General features: G+C 38.5%; 1 long non-coding RNA gene across 1 annotated transcript; it reads left to right on the top strand.

Moving 5' to 3' along the window:
- Window positions 1-9,434, top strand: LOC110674116. Its single transcript, XR_002498681.1, has 2 exons — window positions 1-3,728; window positions 9,293-9,434. It is a non-coding gene; the product is annotated as an uncharacterized LOC110674116 (long non-coding RNA).
- The last annotated feature ends 9,739 nt before the right edge of the window (window positions 9,435-19,173 follow it).

Here is a 19,173-nt window from a genome sequence, read left to right on the forward strand (position 1 = left end):
TTTAGTGAACTATTATGTTCGATCTATACTTTTAGAGATTTGAAACGGTTTTATATTTAACAAATGTAGAGCCGGTTCTTCAGGAAATTAAGCCCGAATGGCCGCATCTGGTACACTCTAAACGGTGCAAAACTATTCATTTGTTATGTTGAATATCAGATCTTAATGAATAATGCAAAAATAAAATGAATGCCATTGGAAATAAATAAAGATAACTTGGCATGTCCTAAAAATCGCGTTTTTCTACCCGACTTGACCCAGTGACTCACCACAATAACTCCATCTACAAATGTACTCCCGAGTTCCTCCGGCCATTTCTAGAAACTAGATATGTGGGCCAGTATACTGACAAAAAATTATTTGAATCCGTTAAGTATTCGCTGGGTGGTAAGGGTTTTAGTATTTTTGCTTTCACTCAGGCCTATACGGGTTAAAACCCATACCCTAAAAAAATCCAACCAAACCACAGAGATCTTAACAATACAATAAATGGTTCAATGGTGTTGCATCTTCATAAACGTGCGTAGGATAGACCAAAACGTCGTGTGTTGGCTGTTGCAGTGTGTACACGCCTATGTGATTCTATCCGTTTACTTGGTGAAAGTAGCGAACAACACGTTGATAACGTTTTGAAAGAAAAACGATATGAGAGAGATGATACTAACACGAGCAGTTTACTGTCTAAAATTTGTTTACGAATATAAAGAAAAGGCTTGAACCTTTATTCAAGTGATGGGCAGAGTTATTGTTCTATGCAAAATAAATTAAGATAGGCAATTTTACTCGTCCTTTTGGAAGAAACTCCATCATTTCGCTAATATCTTCAGTTACTTGAGGGTAATATAAACGTAATATATTTGCTATGGATACGATGTACTGTCACTATATCAACAGTCTGACGAATAGAAAATCCCAAGAACATGAACTACTCACTAAAATCAGTGGAAACTCACAAAAAGTTCAAGCCAACGCGACCCTTCTTGTTAGCCCAATGAAAACAAACATTTTTTTTTCATAATCATTCAATGATTATCTAAAAGGTTCAATTCACTCTCAAACTGTCATGTTCGATTAGCTTTCCATGAGTCGATGGTCCTTTCAGATATCGACTCATGGAGGTTTGATAATAGAACAAAATTATTCTCAAAAGCTGTGTAAGAACTCAGTCTGATGTACCCACGATGAAGACACTAGCGCCGCCAAGCAGCTTGTTGCATCAGTCAGTGGTGAATATAAATTGTATCCTCCTCCTGCAACTCGGCCCATAACCTCTAGCACTAAACCTGATCTAAGACATTTCACCTCCAAGGGTTTTGTCTGTACAATGAACAACGTCGGGAGAGGCCGAAAGTAGTGCACTGCACTAAACTTCGGTTATGTGGTGCAGCACTCTAATTCCAACAACATGGTTGGCAAATAAGCAGCATTTTTCGGATTTGCGTTTAGTGCTAGAACACCAATAAATCACTTGAATAAATTTCGACATTAAAAAAAAGAACAGCCACTTACAAAAAGCCACTATTGAACCACAACCTCTAACTTTAAATGTAGCCAAGAACCTATACGTTGTACATTATCTCCTCGTCCTACTATTCCTCTCGAAAATGCCCCTCCGACAAGTAATCCATTCTCCTCCCGTGCACTACCGTAATCACGAAATAATGCTTGAATCGAATTATAACAGAAAACCAAAACACACACAAATATGAAAAGACGTTCATTGTTTGACTATTGCTATTGTTTCTCTATTTTTTGTATAACCGCAGTTATCTAATAACTAAAAAAAACTTATAAGAAATAGTTAAAATATATATTAAGACAAGATACACAGCTACGCATCTCATATCGGCAGCTAGGTAAGAAAAAGTAAAATAAATAGATAAACAAAAATCTAACAAAAAATAAACACTGCAATATCGATTCTCAATGTGAAATTAACAAAACTTCAGATCGAATAGCTGTTTTTGAACGAAAGATAAAGCAAGATTGTACTTGAAAAACAAATTCATGCAAGAAATATTAACCAAAAGTATCCACCAAGAAAAAGCAAACCGAAATATAGAAGAAACAAAACACACGCTCTCTTTCCCTCTTTGCAAGCTACTGGGTTGTACAACCCTTTAGAGTAAAAAAAAAAACAAATAATAGAAGAACGACAGTGGCCGGTCACGCTGTACTTGTTTCTCTCAAAATTCATCTCAAAATTAAAAACGGTATGGACCATTTAGAAAACACACATACAAAAAAGACAAAGTATGTTTGGCTGAAGAAGATTAACGAATTGGAAACACAAAAACACACACACATACACCGAGTCGAATTGTGCTTGTGGCCGGAGTAGATAGATTCACTCCCTGTCACACTGACTCACGCAAATGAGGAGGAAGAGATTGTAGTAAATGAGCATATAAGTATATTAATAAAACATTAAATGAAAAAAGAGATACTTTTTAGTAGAATTTTATTATAATTTTAGAACAATTTTTTCACAGAAAAAGTATTGAAAAAAAATGACGAAAAAAATTAAGTAAACAAAGTAATAAGATTATAAATAAAAACAAAAGTAAAGTAATGAACTTTAGGTGAATGGAATGTTTTTTATACTTGTAGCTGAAATTTTTTAAAATCAGAAATGCAAAAAATGTGAAAATACTAATTTTTGAGACAACAAATATTACCAAAAAATAATTATATGAAAAAGTATATATTATACCATTGAAGACATCACGGACGAAAAATGCGACGTTAGAAGGAGGAAATTTTCGGCTCTATAAAAAAAACTCTTTCCAATTGTCCCTCTTTTGTGCAAAGATAAAATGCAAACATGAAAAAAAGAATAACACCCCTTCACTCTCTGCCATGGGCGCGAATCACGTGCCTCCTCTAGTTTGTTTCGCCGTTCTTCTCTAGCGTTTGTGTTTTGTTAACTATTTTTTACTGTGTTCCAATTGAAATGCTAGCGAAATAATTGTTTTTAAACTAATTTTAGCAAAAGCATAAAACCAAAACGGCCATACGTGTCGATCGTTGTCGTTATCAATCTGAATAGTATTAGTTCGAACAGGTCTAAACGCGCTATTACCACATTGAAAATGTACTAGCAAAATATACAAATACATATTATTATTCTTGTTTATAAATATCGATTTTTTCTAGAACTTTTTTGTCCGCGGTAGCCAAAGTAAGTGTTTTGTTTATGTAGAGCAAATTTTTACTTGTAAGATCGCGTAGGATCAGATTTCTGGTTAAGTTTTCCGATTCCGCAAAATTCTCGACCGACTTTTTTCACTATCCGACCGTCAACCACACACACTGATACATCCAAAAACAATAATATAAACGTACACACAGACACATCCTCGAGTCGGTTAGAATATTTTCCACTGAGTAATTGAGAATGTAAAACTCAACAACCGGAAAGTAAACAGAAGAAAAAAATATGTGAGAAAACTGTTTTTGTACCATTTTGGTAGCGAATATGTAGTACGATTTTTTAGAATCATCAACAAAAAAGCAACTTTAAACAGAAAAAAAATCCGCGTAATGATGCGGGAGGAAGAATATAAAAAAATAATAAAAAGTCTTTGAGTAGTTTTTAAACGAGAAATTATTAAATGAAAATCAGAAAAACAAAGTACACGGACTCACTCACACATACACTGATACAAGAAGAACAAAGATGGCGCGTATCGTGTGGGTGCGTGAAAAAAATAAATAAATAGATGACGGTGAAGAGGAAAACAGACACACAGAAGTAGTTCAACGTAGAGAAGAAAAAAAAACTCTTGTATTCCTATATTGTAGTTTAATTTTTTATCTATTTTTTACTGAATCAAAAAAGAATGAATAATAAAGAAAACGTATTTTTAATTAATGATTGCTTCAAAAACAAAATGTCTCTTGTTTGGTTTAGTAGATGATAGATCACAATCGAGCGTGCCGTACAAGCGCAGTTGGGAAAAGTCATTAGATTCGCTCGACTCAGCTCTGTCTCTCGAATTTTCCGACAGTTGTCACTCTATGTGACTTGATTACTACACGGAAAAAAATTCTGTGGTAAAAATTAGTATTTTAGCTGACTACGCCCATTCTTGAAACTACCATGGAATTTCAGACCAATTTACCATGTTTACGGTACATCCCACCACATTACTGGTACATTTGACAAAAATAATTTACAACAATCTGATTTCGGGGTCTATTATGTAAGGGGCCTATTTTGTAAATCGAGCAAATTCATGTGACTCGTCTGTATTCATTGTCGATCAAAGCAAGCATGCATATTTCAGATGTCACCCGTCGACTCCCATAGTAATCCAGTCACTGGGTCCTAAAATGTTGAATGAAATCTTGTTTTTATTTAATAACACGAAAGAGCATGTTACTGTAACTACTTTAACAATTTTTCCCGCTCAAATGACGGCTATATCATGTTTAAACTTTAATTTAAAAATTGGGTCCATAAATGAACCTTGACACTTAAGATCATGTTTGACGTTCGCTCAGTCGACAAAAACACCACAGGGGTTATAGTTTTTTCACTGGGGTTGTTCCTATCTGACATTTTGGAAGGGACACGGAAAACAAAATACACCCAAAATTTGAGTTTAAGCCAAGGGGTGTGACAAAATCTTATAAAAAAACATAAAAAAAAATTTGTGGACTTAAACAAACGGACAACATTAAAAAAATGAGTAAACAAGTGTTTATGGCCTAAACTTAAGCGTTTGGCACTAAAATTGGGACAGGGCTTTAGGACCCAATTGTCGAGAAACTCGAGTGACAGAGCTGAGTCGAGCGAATTTTTTGGTCGACAATGGTATCAGGTATCAGAAGGCCGGCTCCAAAGGCACGTTCCCCACCAGTTGGGAGATTTGTGCCATCGCCATATTTGAGCCTATTTCATCATCTACCCGATGGGAGAGGAAAGGGAAGGGAAAGATGGGAGGAAATAGGAGTGGGGTCCCTTGAAGAGGGAAGATCGCATAAGCGAAATAAGAGCATGTAGCTCCATACCACAATGGGTTCGAACAGCGCCCTAAAAAGGGCACTGCAAAACGCATGAGCGTAAAGAGAGCCTATAGCTCATTACCACAGCGGGTTAAGAATAACAGGACGTCCTGAAGATTCAGGCTTCTGTATTCAGTTTCACTTAATAAGTGTTTACCAAGTAATTGGAATCGCATTTGCGCAAAAACTGGACAGTTACATATCAGGTGATACGAAGTTCCATAATCGGAGTCACAACTATCACACACAAATGAGTCAGCACGCTGAATATTTGCCATGTGATAGTTGAGTCGGCAGTGGCCTGTCAACGCTCTGACCAAGAGACTGCAATTCTGCTTTGACAGATTTGTTAAATACTTCGCCACCTTTGGAGATGGCTCAATAATATACAATTTTGTTTGACGACACGACTCCAAACTATTCCAATATTGCTTGTGCTGAGTTGCCGCCCAAGAGTTTATCTGAAGCTTCACCCAGCACTTCGAAATTGGAATAGCCGGCTCAGGGCCAATGAAGTCATGCGATGCTCCATCGCGAGCTAGCTCATCAGCCAATTCATTTCCAGCGATGGAAGAATGGCCAGGTACCCATACAAGGTTTACAGAGTTGACTGAATTCAGTTCCTCAATTTGAGTTCGACATGCGATAACAAGCTTCGACCTTGAGTTGGCCGAAGCGAGAGCTTTTATAGCAGCCTGACTATCTGAACAGAAGTATATGACTTTACCCATTACGCGCTGTTGAAGTGCTGATTGCACTCCACACATAAGAGCAAATATTTCCGCCTGAAAAACGGTGCAGTTTCTACCAAGTGAGTAAAACTGATTCAGCCTTAGCTCACGAGAATATACTCCTGCACCAGCTCTACCTTCAAGAAGGGAGCCATCAGTGTAACATACTATATTGTTTGATATACTTCTTTCCAAATAGCCAGACGTCCACTCTTCCCGTGAAGGGAATTGTGTGGTAAATGTCCTGTAAGGAAAGTTACAAGCAATTGTGAGATCACTTGGAGCAAGGACAATTTTGTCCCAATTCACCAAAAGTGGAAACAACGAAGTGTGTGTAGATCTACGATTCACTGGATTTTTCTCCAGTAGATCCAGTACCCATAAACGGTAAGAGCAAGAAAGTGCTTCTTGTTTAAGATATATGTGTAGTGGCGCAACGTCGAAAAGGGCCTCGAGCGCTGCTGTGGGAGTTGTAGAGAACGCACCAGACATCGCCATCAAGCACATCCTTTGGAGATGGCCCAATTTTGATTGGATTGTTCTCACTTCGCCCTTTTGCCACCACACAAGACATCCATATGCCAATATTGGTCGAACAACTGTTGTGTAAATCCATTTGATATATTTGGGTTTGAGGCCCCAAGTTTTACCAAAGGTTCGCCGGCATTGACCGAAGGCCATACAAGCTTTTTTGACTCTGAAATCAATGTGAGCTGTCCATAAAAGTTTGGAATCTAGAATGACTCCGACATACTTTACTTGATCAGTCACATTAATCTCAGTGCCAAAAAGACGTAAAGGTCGAATTCCATCGCGGTTTCGTCTTTCCGAAAAAAGAACAATAGATGTTTTATTCGGGTTAACCGAAAGGCCATATTGGCGACACCAACTCTCGATTACCTGAAGAGCACTTTGCATCAGGTCGAATAGGGTGCTTATGCACATACCAACTATCAGAGCTAGATAGTCGTCGGCAAATCCATAAGTTGGAAAACCGCAATTATTGAGTTGCCTCAATAGCGTATCTGCTACGAGATTCCACAAAAGTGGTGACAAGACTCCCCCTTGGGGGCATCCGCAAACACTCAATTTTCGAATCGCTGCTTGACGCAATGTCGAGAAGAGATGTCGGTTTTTGAGCATTTGATGAATCCAATTGGTAATCATTGTAGGTAGCCCATGGTTTCGTGCGGCTTCCAATATGGCATCGAAAGACACGTTATCAAAGGCACCCTCAATATCCAAGAAAACACCCAAGCACGATTGCTTCTGAGCGAATGCTTTCTCGATATCGTATACAACTTTGTGTAAAAGAGTCACAGTGGACTTTCCAGATTGGTAAGCATGTTGATTCACATGAAGAGGCATGTTTGCCAAATAAACATCACGGATGTGATGATCGATAATGCGTTCCAGACATTTCAGAAGAAAAGAGGTCAGACTGATTGGTCTAAAACTCTTCGCTTCCTCATACGACGCACGTCCTCCTTTTGGGATAAACTTTACAGTAATATCACGCCAGGATTTGGGAATGTACCCGGTAGCAAAACTGCTTACAAGTAGCTTTTTCAAAACATGTTTGATAGACTCAAATCCCTTTTGGAGCAGAACAGGATAAATCCCATCCGCTCCTGGAGATTTGAAAGGAGCAAAACTGTTAAGTGCCCATTGAATCGATTCAGTAGTTACGATACTGCGAGCCGAGGCCAGAGACTCGTAACTACATGAAAAGACATTTGGTTCATCCGTAGATGCTATGTCCACACATCCGGGGAAGTGTGTATTGAATAAACATTCTAAAACTTCTTCATCGGAAGAAGTAAAGTCACCATTAGGTAAGCGAATTTCGTTCACTTGGAAATCCTTAGATTTTGCAAGAATTTTGTTCAACCGACTGACTTCACTCAAACTGGAAACATTTGTACAAAGGTTTTTCCAGCCGGATCGTTCAGCAGAACGAAGAGCCTTCTTGTAAGCCTTGCGAGCTGACTTGAACGACTCTGATCCAGCTGAACGGCGTCTGTTCCAACTCCTTCTACATTGTTTCCTGAGTCTAGTCAGATCGGAATTCCACCATGGGGTCCCTCTTGTAGTCTTTACAGACCGCAGAGGACATGCTTCTTCAAAAGCTTCCATAATGTAGGATGTTGTAGTATCAACTGCATCATCCAGATCACTTGGATTTTCAATGGACGGAGAATATCCATGAAATTTGGTCGCAACCAATTCAATGTAGAGTTCCCAGTTTGTTGACCGGGGATTCCTAAAACGCAAAGTCTGCGCAGTTACATTTGAATGTTCAAAGAAGATGTAGCGATGATCAGATAATGATTCCTCATCGGATACATGCCAATTCGTCAACTCGTGACTGATTCTATTCGAGCAGAGCGTTATGTCTAACACTTCTTCTCTATTAGAAACCATGAAGGTTGGGCGATTGCCTATGTTAAGTAATCCAAGGTCTGTACTACTTAAGTATTCCATCAGACTGGAGCCTCTCAAATTGATATCCGAGCTGCCCCAGATGATGTGATGAGCATTGGCATCACTGCCCACAATCAGCGGAAGGCCTTTTGTTACGCAGTGTATGACAACTCGTTTGAAGTCATCCGTTGGGGATGGTTCATCATGTGGTAAATATACCGAACAATAGACGTATTTCCTGTTGAGGTCACCAACAGAAACATCGATTGTGACAGCACATACATCTCTAGTAGTTAACTCAGAAATGAGTGTAGCAACGATTGCTTTATTAACGAGCACGCATGCGCGGGGCATGGAGCGCGAGTTTGCCATTTCAAGCTTGCTAAAAGTAGCAAAAACTGGGTCCACAAGGTTACCTAGATAGAAGTTCCCTCTACGAAAGTAGGGTTCTTGAACTAGCGCCACTTGGGCTGCACCATTTTGCATGAGTCTGCAAAGATTGATCGTTGCTGTTCTTTTATGCTGAAGATTGATCTGAGCTAACCTAACCGTAGCCACTACCCAAACTAGGCAGGATTAAGCTTTTTGCAATCTCAGCACGAAAAGGACCAGCAACGAAAAAACCAGATCGGTATCTATTTAAAGTCGCCAAAGGCGAAAGAGCACAGAATACACTGTGTAAAACGCATAATGCGAATCCATATAGGTGATAATTTAAATTAAATGTCAACATATTCATAATCCCACCCTTATTAAGCCTCAAGATAGAGACTGAAGAAGGGCAGCCGATTATCTCGGAGAAACACAAGGTCACCTGCACCATTGCTCCGGGTAGCACAGGAAGGACTCAATACTGTGGAGGGCGCCCTGGTACTCCACAGGCTCCGTTTGCGGTTAGGTTTTATTTAGACCCCCCTAACCATTCATTCTTAGGCACGGTACGCATCACACCATAAATTAGGGGTCACCTGTGAGGTGGACTTTTACCACCGGAACAGGCAATCCGTAGTGTTAATTCTTAGCCAGTTGAAACAACCGCTACCGAAACTACACGGCTATCTAGGCTGCTCGGGAAAAGGAGGTTAATATTGATGATTAACTCCTGACGTGCCCAAGCAGCCAGAAAGGTGAAGAGGAAAACAGACACACAGAAGTAGTTCAACGTAGAGAAGAAAAAAAAACTCTTGTATTCCTATATTGTAGTTTAATTTTTTATCTATTTTTTACTGAATCAAAAAAGAATGAATAATAAAGAAAACGTATTTTTAATTAATGATTGCTTCAAAAACAAAATGTCTCTTGTTTGGTTTAGTAGATGATAGATCACAATCGAGCGTGCCGTACAAGCGCAGTTGGGAAAAGTCATTAGATTCGCTCGACTCAGCTCTGTCACTCGAATTTTCCGACAGTTGTCACTCTATGTGACTTGATTACTACACGGAAAAAAATTCTGTGGTAAAAATTAGTATTTTAGCTGACTACGCCCATTCTTGAAACTACCATGGAATTTCAGACCAATTTACCATGTTTACGGTACATCCCACCACATTACTGGTACATTTGACAAAAATAATTTACAACAATCTGATTTCGGGGTCTATTATGTAAGGGGCCTATTTTGTAAATCGAGCAAATTCATGTGACTCGTCTGTATTCATTGTCGATCAAAGCAAGCATGCATATTTCAGATGTCACCCGTCGACTCCCATAGTAATCCAGTCACTGGGTCCTAAAATGTTGAATGAAATCTTGTTTTTATTTAATAACACGAAAGAGCATGTTACTGTAACTACTTTAACAATTTTTCCCGCTCAAATGACGGCTATATCATGTTTAAACTTTAATTTAAAAATTGGGTCCATAAATGAACCTTGACACTTAAGATCATGTTTGACGTTCGCTCAGTCGACAAAAACACCACAGGGGTTATAGTTTTTTCACTGGGGTTGTTCCTATCTGACATTTTGGAAGGGACACGGAAAACAAAATACACCCAAAATTTGAGTTTAAGCCAAGGGGTGTGACAAAATCTTATAAAAAAACATAAAAAAAAATTTGTGGACTTAAACAAACGGACAACATTAAAAAAATGAGTAAACAAGTGTTTATGGCCTAAACTTAAGCGTTTGGCACTAAAATTGGGACAGGGCTTTAGGACCCAATTGTCGAGAAACTCGAGTGACAGAGCTGAGTCGAGCGAATTTTTTGGTCGACAATGACTCCAGTCGAGTCATTTTGCTCGACTCGACTTATAAAATAGAGACCGAAGGACAAAAGAGGTAATAAAGGGGTCTATTTTGTAAATCGAGCGAATCCATGTGACTTGTCTGTAGTCACTGTCGATCAAAGTAACCCTGCATATTTCAGATGTCATCCGTCGACTCCCATACACGCAAAAAAATTGTGCGGTAAAAACTACCATTTTAAGGGGTTAACTTAAGCGCTCGCACCGGCAATTTTCAGCAGACTAGAAATGCGCTTGATTTTACCATGCCTGTCCTTCGAATAGAGATATAAAACTATAGAGGACGAATGTCGCTGGTGTTCCCTTCGTTCTCGCTCAGAAACATGTTGGGTACATAAGTGTCAAACTGCATACTTTTTCGCGTTGACATTTTAGCCCCGCCTATCTCCGCCAGCAAAAGATGATCCTGCAGCGACGCCAGCGACATTCTTCCTCTATAGTTTGGGGTCTATTTTATAAGTCGAGTCGATCAAAATGACTCGACTGGAGTCACTGTCGACCGAAAAATTCGCTCGAATCAGCTCTGTCACTCGAATTTTTCGACAGTTGTCACTCTATGTGATTACTATGGGAGTCGACGGGTGACACCCAGGCTTGATAATTCTCCTCAACATCATCAGAGTTCGGTGACATACTCTAGAGCAGCGTGCTGCCTGTGCCTCTTTGCGAGGGAGCCAAAAAATGCTAAGCAGCGAGGCAACGAAAAATGAGCGAGGAAGATGCAGCACAAAAAAAAACCGAGTTCAATTCCATCAAAAAAGGGTGCTCTCACAACTCCCCGAGGACTGTCTGTTCGGGCGGCAGACTCGAGAGTTCGTTTGAAGTGTGAGTGATGGTGAGCATCGCAACGAGAGAGAGAGAGTGTCTGAAAAAATCCTCGCATTTTTCTGCACTCTCACTCGAATCGCTTGAGGATCTGTGTTGAAAATTTTGAGTTTATTTTTTTCTCCTCAGAAAAACGGCAAAATCGCCTCCTCTTTGCCTCGCAGAGGAGTTTCTATCAAGCCTGCCCGGATAAAAACGTATCATTCAGTGAATGGAATAAACCAATAATGTACAATATAACGTATTGGATACAGTACAGCGTATTGTAATTGAATGTCGAAGCAATATTATTCATGTTTGGATATACAATTCAAAAACAATATAATATATTGTAACAGAACATTGTATTGTATTTAATTGGTTTTATACCTTACAATTTTGGTCAAATTCCTATTTTCGCGTAAAACAACTGTTGCTTTTTTCTATGTAGCTTTGCTGAAAGAATTAAACAAAACAAGTTCAAAAAGCAAGAAATGTTGGGTGGAAAATATTCAAAAAGTCAAAATAAGTAGTTTTTTAGAAGTCACTTGACATTAGCTGACATGCAACCATATACAGTTTGTTGAATTGTTTTTGTATTGTACAACAATACACGAATTGCTTATCAAGACAATACATGAACAATATATCATATTGTGTTTTCAAAATGTTTGTATGAGAAAATATCTATATTTGTATTGTTACGATACTTAACCACCCATACATTATATTGCAAAAATCTCATATACCATACAGTGAACTGTTCAAAACAATATATTGTACTGTAATTGTATTGTCATTTTACAATATACTGTATTGTATTTCCAATATATTGAATGGTACTGTTTCAATACGTTATATTGTTTTTGTATTGTATTTTTTATCCGGGTGGTGACACCTGAAATATGCATGCTTGCTTTGATCGACAATGAATACAGATGAGTCACATGAATCTGTTCGATTTACAAAATAGACCCCTAAAGGTTCAAATTTGAACCCTTAGGGCCCTATTTTATAAGTCGAGTCGATCAAAATGACTCGACTGGAGTCACTGTCGACCAAAAAATATCGTTCGACACGGTCTGTCATTCGAGTTTTTCGACAGTTCTCGCATACTCTGAGATAACGCCCTAAAAGCCATTGGTAACAAAGTGCGTAGCTCGTTGTTTCTGAGTAAATGAAAGAAATATCATTCAAACCAACATCACGGGCAGGTAGATATTAATCCTTTCTTCCCCATAGCGTTGTTAAATAACATGAAAATCCATTCAAATTCTCAGAAACAACGAGCTACACACATGGTTACCAATGGCTTTTAGGGCGAGATCAGAAGTTATGCGAGAGTTGTCACTCTATGTGACTGGATTACTATGGGAGTCGACGAGTGACATCTGAAATATGCATGCTTACTTTGTTCGACAGTGATTACAGACGAGTCATATGAATGTGTTCGATTTACAAAATAGGCCCCTAAAATTTAAATCCAGCCCAACTGGGCTTCAAACGCGGTAACACAAAGTAACCAAAGGATACTTAGCAACCATAGTGGTTTCTGCGCTCGTATACATACACGGTACATGTCATCAACACCACTTAAAAATTGCTGGTGGATAATATAAACAAAGATCAACTGTTCCCAGCAAAATCAAATGGCAGTATTTTCAACCAGCAAATTTGCGCATGTGTTCGTGACACCGCTCGGCGAGAGCTCAATGATCCATATCACCGCCAACCAGGCATTGCATTCTATTGACTGTTTAACGAAAAACTTGCGACGATCGACGCGCCACCATATTTCATATAACGGAGGGTATTTGAACTAACTTGGAGGTGATGCTTTGGAGGTTATTTGGGAATTTGGAGGTTAAAATCCCCTCCAAACACTAGCGATTTTGCGGTGGGATGTTGACGTTTGATGACGAATCTCATCTTTCGATCATTTGAGCAAGATACGGATCAAACATTAGGGTTTTATCTTAGAGCTCTTTGATCGATTTTTGAATTTCATCTTTGACTCATTTGATTCAAGATGAAATCTTATCATCTGAGCAATCCGTGCAGAACGATTTGGAAAAGCCCGGTGACAGGTCGTCCGACTTACCAAAACTGAAAATTATGTTGGATATCAATCAATGGAAGTATAGCTGATATGTTCCTTGAGGAAATAAAATTAAAACTTTTTATATATTTTTAGGTTTGGAGGTATTGTATTTTCTGTCATAAGAAATGAAGACCACAAAAGTATAATGTAGATAGAAAAAAGATGTGCCAGGATTGTGAAAATATGAAAATGTTTATAAAAAAAGAAATAAAAAATTGCTCCGTAAAACGTACAAAATAGAATGATTTTCTTATTATTCTACCTTAAATAAAATGTTATTAAAAAACTTAGCTTCCTAAAAAATTGCATGCATTTCTTGTTGAAGAGAAATTCAGAAACTCCTCATTAATCCTCTGGCGCAAGCAATATTCGTCACCAGTATCTACATCATCGTTTTTTTCTGTAGGAATCATCCAAAAATGACGTCCATTATTTGGGGGAGGAGGGTCTGTACAATAACCTTGACAGTATAACAGTGTAATCAAATTTTAAACAGAAAAATACCCATATGTCAGCAAACAAGCGTTAAGATCATCATCTGATAGAGAGATGGAATCATATCAAAGCGCTATAATATCTCTCAACATCTGAAGATGATCAAAGTGATCAGATGAGATTGTAATGCCTGCCGCCAACCCAGCAAAGAACTTTGACATCGCCTTCCTTGTTAAAAATCTTACCGCATTTGGTGTTCCCGCATTTGAAATTTGCATAATATCTCTCAACATCTGAAGATGATCAAAGTGATCAGATGAGATTGTAATGCCTGCCGCCAACCCAGCAAAGAACTTTGACATCGCCTTCCTTGTTAAAAATCTTACCGCATTTGGTGTTCCCGCATTTGAAATTTGCATTTCAAACGCACACAGCAATCTTTAATAACAACAAATAATATCTCTCAACATCTGAAGATGATCAAAGTGATCAGATGAGATTGTAATGCCTGCCGCCAACCCAGCAAAGAACTTTGACATCGCCTTCCTTGTTAAAAATCTTACCGCATTTGGTGTTCCCGCATTTGAAATTTGCATTTCAAACGCACACAGCAATCTTTAATAACAACAAATTTTTATCAAAAATTTTAGTACCCTATTGATTTTTGGACCATGGTAAAAATTGGAGCGCTTGCACCGGTGTTGCAAATGATGTTCCAATTTTATTTCATATCAGTTTTCTTGCCTATTTTTATGCAACAAGCTAACTGCCTTGTCCATTTTTGGTCGGATTTGGACCAAGATTTGAGCTCTTCCAAATCTGGTTTGACACTTGGTTGTTTACCAGTGTTTAAGGATGCCGAAAGAAAGCTAACCATTTCGGAAAAAATCGAGAAACGATGAAAAGCAGTATGGAATTCCAGGGGAATTCCAACAGGAATTCCTTCGGGGATTTTTTCAGTGAATTTATCCGGTGATCTCCTCCAGGAATTTCGCTGGGGATTTGCACCACAGATTTTTTCCAAGAATTCCTCCGGAGATTTCCAAAAAAAAAACTCCTCCGGTTATTTTTTCTAGGAATTCATCAGGGGATTTCCAATAGCGCTTCCTACGGGGATTTTGTTTAGGAAATCTTCTTGGGGTTTCGTTCAGAAATTCATTAGGAAATTCCTCCGAAGATTTTCTCAAGAAATTTTTTCATGGATTTTTAGAGAATTTATCCAGAGACTACCTCCAGGATTTTCTCAGGGGATTTCATTCGAGCTTCATGAATTTCGGAGATTTCAAGGATTCCTCCGGCGATTTCCCTCAAGAAATCCTCCGGGGATTTTCTTCAGGAAATGTTCCCAAAACAAATGCTCTGGAGTTTAGCAAGGAATTCCTTTGTAGGTTTTCTAAAAATTTCTTCAAGAATTCTTTTAAAATTTTTACCGGGAATTCCATTACGGAACCTCCAGGAATTCGTTAGAAGATTCTTAAGAAATTCCTCGGAGTTCTTACAGGAATTCCTTTGGAGATCCTCCAGAAAGTTCCTCCGGGATTGCCTCCATAGTTCCTTCAGGAATTTCTTCGAAGTTTCTCTAGAAAATATTCCGCAGTTCCTCCAGCAAATTTTTGGAGTTCCTCCAGGAATTCATTTTGAAATCCTCCAAGAATTTCTTCAGAGTTCCTTATGAATTTTTTAAGAGTTCCTCCGACAATTCCTTCAGATTTCCTACGAAAATTCCTTTGGAGTTCCACCGGGAATTCGTATTTCCGCCCGAAGTTTAGAGTTTCTCCAGGAATTCTTCAAAGTTCCTTCGGCAATTCCCCGGAAGTTCCACCGGGAATTGTTTCAAAGTTCTTCCATCAATTCGTCCAGGGTTCCTTACGTAATTCCTCTGAATTTGATCTAGCAAATCCACGGTTATTCCTTTGGAGCTCTACCGAAATTCCTTCCACCGGTTAATCCTTCAGATTTCTTCATGGTTCCTCCAGCAATTCTTCGGGAGTTCCTACTTCGGAGCTCCGCCGCGGATTCTATTGGAATTTCTCCGAAAATAGACCATTTCCGTGAAATTTTTTTATTGGCTTATATGCTTTCTGTCAATTTACTGAAACTTTCCTAAGGAACCGATATGTTTTGGAGCTTTTAACTGTTAGAAAACAATGAAAAACTTGCGGCACGTTAGTTCACCCCTCGGTCCCCTACAATTTGTTTCACCTCGAAAAAATGCAGGCCCCTTTTTTCCCCTATGGTTTTGCCACCACGTTGTGGTGAATTTACGATCAGCTGGCATGACCAGATGATTTTTGTTTATGTTTTCATTCATCATAATGGGATCCGTTGCGGTTTCGCTCACTCCTTCCTTCACGGCTCCTGAAGTCTCCGTAATCACCGCCAGTGCCGTAGCGTGTTGTTGGCCAGGTTGGCGACCGCCAAGTGCGCAAGCCTTCAGGAGGGCGCCAAAATGCGTGACGCATATGGTAAATTTTTTGAAGATGTGTTTTGATTGAAGGTACCTCTTAAGTCAAAGTTTCGAGAAAAAAATCGTTGATAAAAACATGACTAGTTGAAACAGTTTCTGAATAAATTCAAACAAAATATTTTAGAAGCATTCCAACAGATGTTGAGGAATTCTTTAAATGAAAGTTCTTTCAATACATTTTTATTATTTATAAATTTATTAAAGCTATTTTAAAATAGTTCTTCATGGCAATAATTTGTAATTTAAGACAATTTACACCGCCTTCAGCACATAGTCTGCACAGACTGAACAATCACTAACAACACGAAATACCCAGCAGCCTAGTGATGATTTTTTCGTTCGACGAAAAGTTTTCACCGACTGGAGCGGGAAACGAACCCACACTTTATGGCACAATACGCCCAGACGACTGACGCCGCTAACCGCAAGGCCATGAAACCCACAAATCAGTTATGGCAGAAAATGTTTTGGAAAATCAGTAGGTATCTAAAAACAGCCACAAATCGAATGTTTGGACCATGAGAAATAGAAGGAAATTCAGCGGAACCCAAAGACTTATTGGCGAATGAAAAATTGAAATTAGTACATGAACCCTAACAACAGCAATACTTTATTGTTACCCCAAAGAAAAAAAACATTGCTTTAAAATACGTGCCGAACTCCCTAACACCTCAAGAAAGGCATTTTAGTGACAGCATTTTCTGTTTTATTCCATGCTACCATTTTTAATGCAACCATTCAGCGAACTGTTTTTCTTAATCACTATGGTTGGGGTGTTATGAAGAAGCTGTTTTTCCTGCGTCTAACAGTTTTTTCTCTTTTCAAGAGAGAAAATTTTCGAGGATTTCAAGAATCTTCGAATTTAGATGGTTCAATATGATTTGTTGAAGATTCCTAAAAACGACGTTTCTGAGAGATTTGCATCGATTCCTGGATCATCGATTTTATTTTGTGGTTTCCAGCCTTTGCGAGTTGATGCCGAAATTGTGCCTTCAGTTAAGGATGGAATACCAACTGGTGAGTCCGTTTCATGATTTTGAAAACAACCTTTGATTAGTTCGACATTAGAGTTGTCGACGCACTGATAGATATTTTATTTTAACTTGAGGCTACATGAATCTCATCACTTAGCAAGGTGAATCCTGATCATGTAGCTTTTGATCCCTCCCACAAAACTCCTTCCTGTGAAAACCACGTAGATGCAGAGGTGATCTCGGTCTCTAGTAGCAATGGAGTTCACATTACTATTCCTTCCCTTCTCCGATGACCGTAAGGAAATGGCCAGCGCCGTTATTGACATTACTGAGTTTGGAGTCCTCAAAATTGTACATTGAAAATGGTATGCTACTTCCAAGCTACATCAGTTGGTTCCCTATACAATTTTGATTATTACGGTCAATCATGGAGTAGCAACTACGAATTGTACGGTCATCATCTTTGAGTATTACCTTAAGTAGATAACTTGTTCTATTTTTTACACATTTTTATTAACTTCGTTCACAAAAATTCTTAAAGTATATTTATGATTCAATGCAAAAATATTCGAAAAATTCTTGTTTGTTTAAAGAGTTATTTAAGAAATTATTTTTAAAAAATCCTCCAATTTCCTCGCGATGTTTGCGCCTTACGGTCGACAAAATGTGCCTAAGGGCCCATTCACAAATTTTATAACGCTAAAGGGGGTGGGTGGGTGTCCTTAAGATGTTACAGCTCATACAAAATTTGAAAGTTATCCATACAAAATGCGTTACGAGAGGGTGGGTGGGTGTCCAAACTGACCATTTTTGGCGTTATGAAATTTGTGAATAAACCCTAATAGATTTTATCAAAAAGATTTCCTAAATGTATCCTTTTTAAATATTGACCACATGCATTAAAAAACTATATAAACATAGTTTAGAAATGTATACAATCCAGCTTTTTACGAGCTCTAATGGCCGCCACAAAGAAGCTCGCTTTCTAGTAGGGACTAGGCGATCTGACATTTGGCTTGGGTCGTTTGATAGCAAATTGATAAGATCGGTCAAAAACTTATCGAATAGCTGTCATACGACCCAACCCATATGTCTGACCGTTTAATTCCTACCAGAAAGCGAGCCTGATTATGGCGGCCATTAGCGCTCAGGATAATTTATTTCAGAATATGAATTGTACTGAGATTTCAATAAAGGTTTAAGTTAATAAATCCAGTAATTCCTGCGAGTGCATCTTTGACAAAAAAAACAGTTATTTTATAAAGTATTTATTTAAGGTGAGTATGTATCGAATCGAAGCCTCAAAACTTCTGTAGCACAAATCTGAAGAATCAGACAGGATTTCGAGCTGAAAACTTGATCCAACTATTGATCAATTGTTCAAGTTTTCAGCTCGAATTATTTTCTGATTATGTAGATTTGGGCTCTTGAAGAGTTGAGGTATGGCTTTGTTTCATCTTCACTTCAAAACATCTTCTAGATAACTTTCAGAGTATCTGACAGTTCAGCTGAAGATAAACCGAAGCCATACCTCAAATCTGCAAGAACACAAATTTAGAGAATCAAAAACAGCCATTCATGCTCAAAACTTGATCTATCAGTTACTAGCTGGTGATGATTAATCGATTAAGTTTTAAGTTGGAACCGCTGTTTGGTTGTCAGAATTTTTGCTGCTTGAGATTTGAGGAAAAGCTTTGATTATAAGAGTTTTGAAACATTTTTCTTACAATATCTTAATGAATTCCAATTTTTAGTTGTTTCTAAAGCTCTATCATGAAGCTACCACGGACTTTAAAAAATATCGTTGAAGTTTTTCTGAAATGTTCCATGTGAACTTGTATAATGTTGAAAACAACAGAGCTTTGAGTAAGGGGCGCCCGAATGGCAGTTCGCCAAGGGCGCCATGAGACCACGCTACGGCTCTGATCACCGCAGAAACCACCTTCACCGCTTCGGCCGGTTATGACCGCACCCGGCAAACA

The sequence above is a fragment of the Aedes aegypti genome, chromosome 1 (assembly GCF_002204515.2).
Source record: "Aedes aegypti strain LVP_AGWG chromosome 1, AaegL5.0 Primary Assembly, whole genome shotgun sequence".
NCBI lineage: Eukaryota > Metazoa > Arthropoda > Insecta > Diptera > Culicidae > Aedes > Aedes aegypti.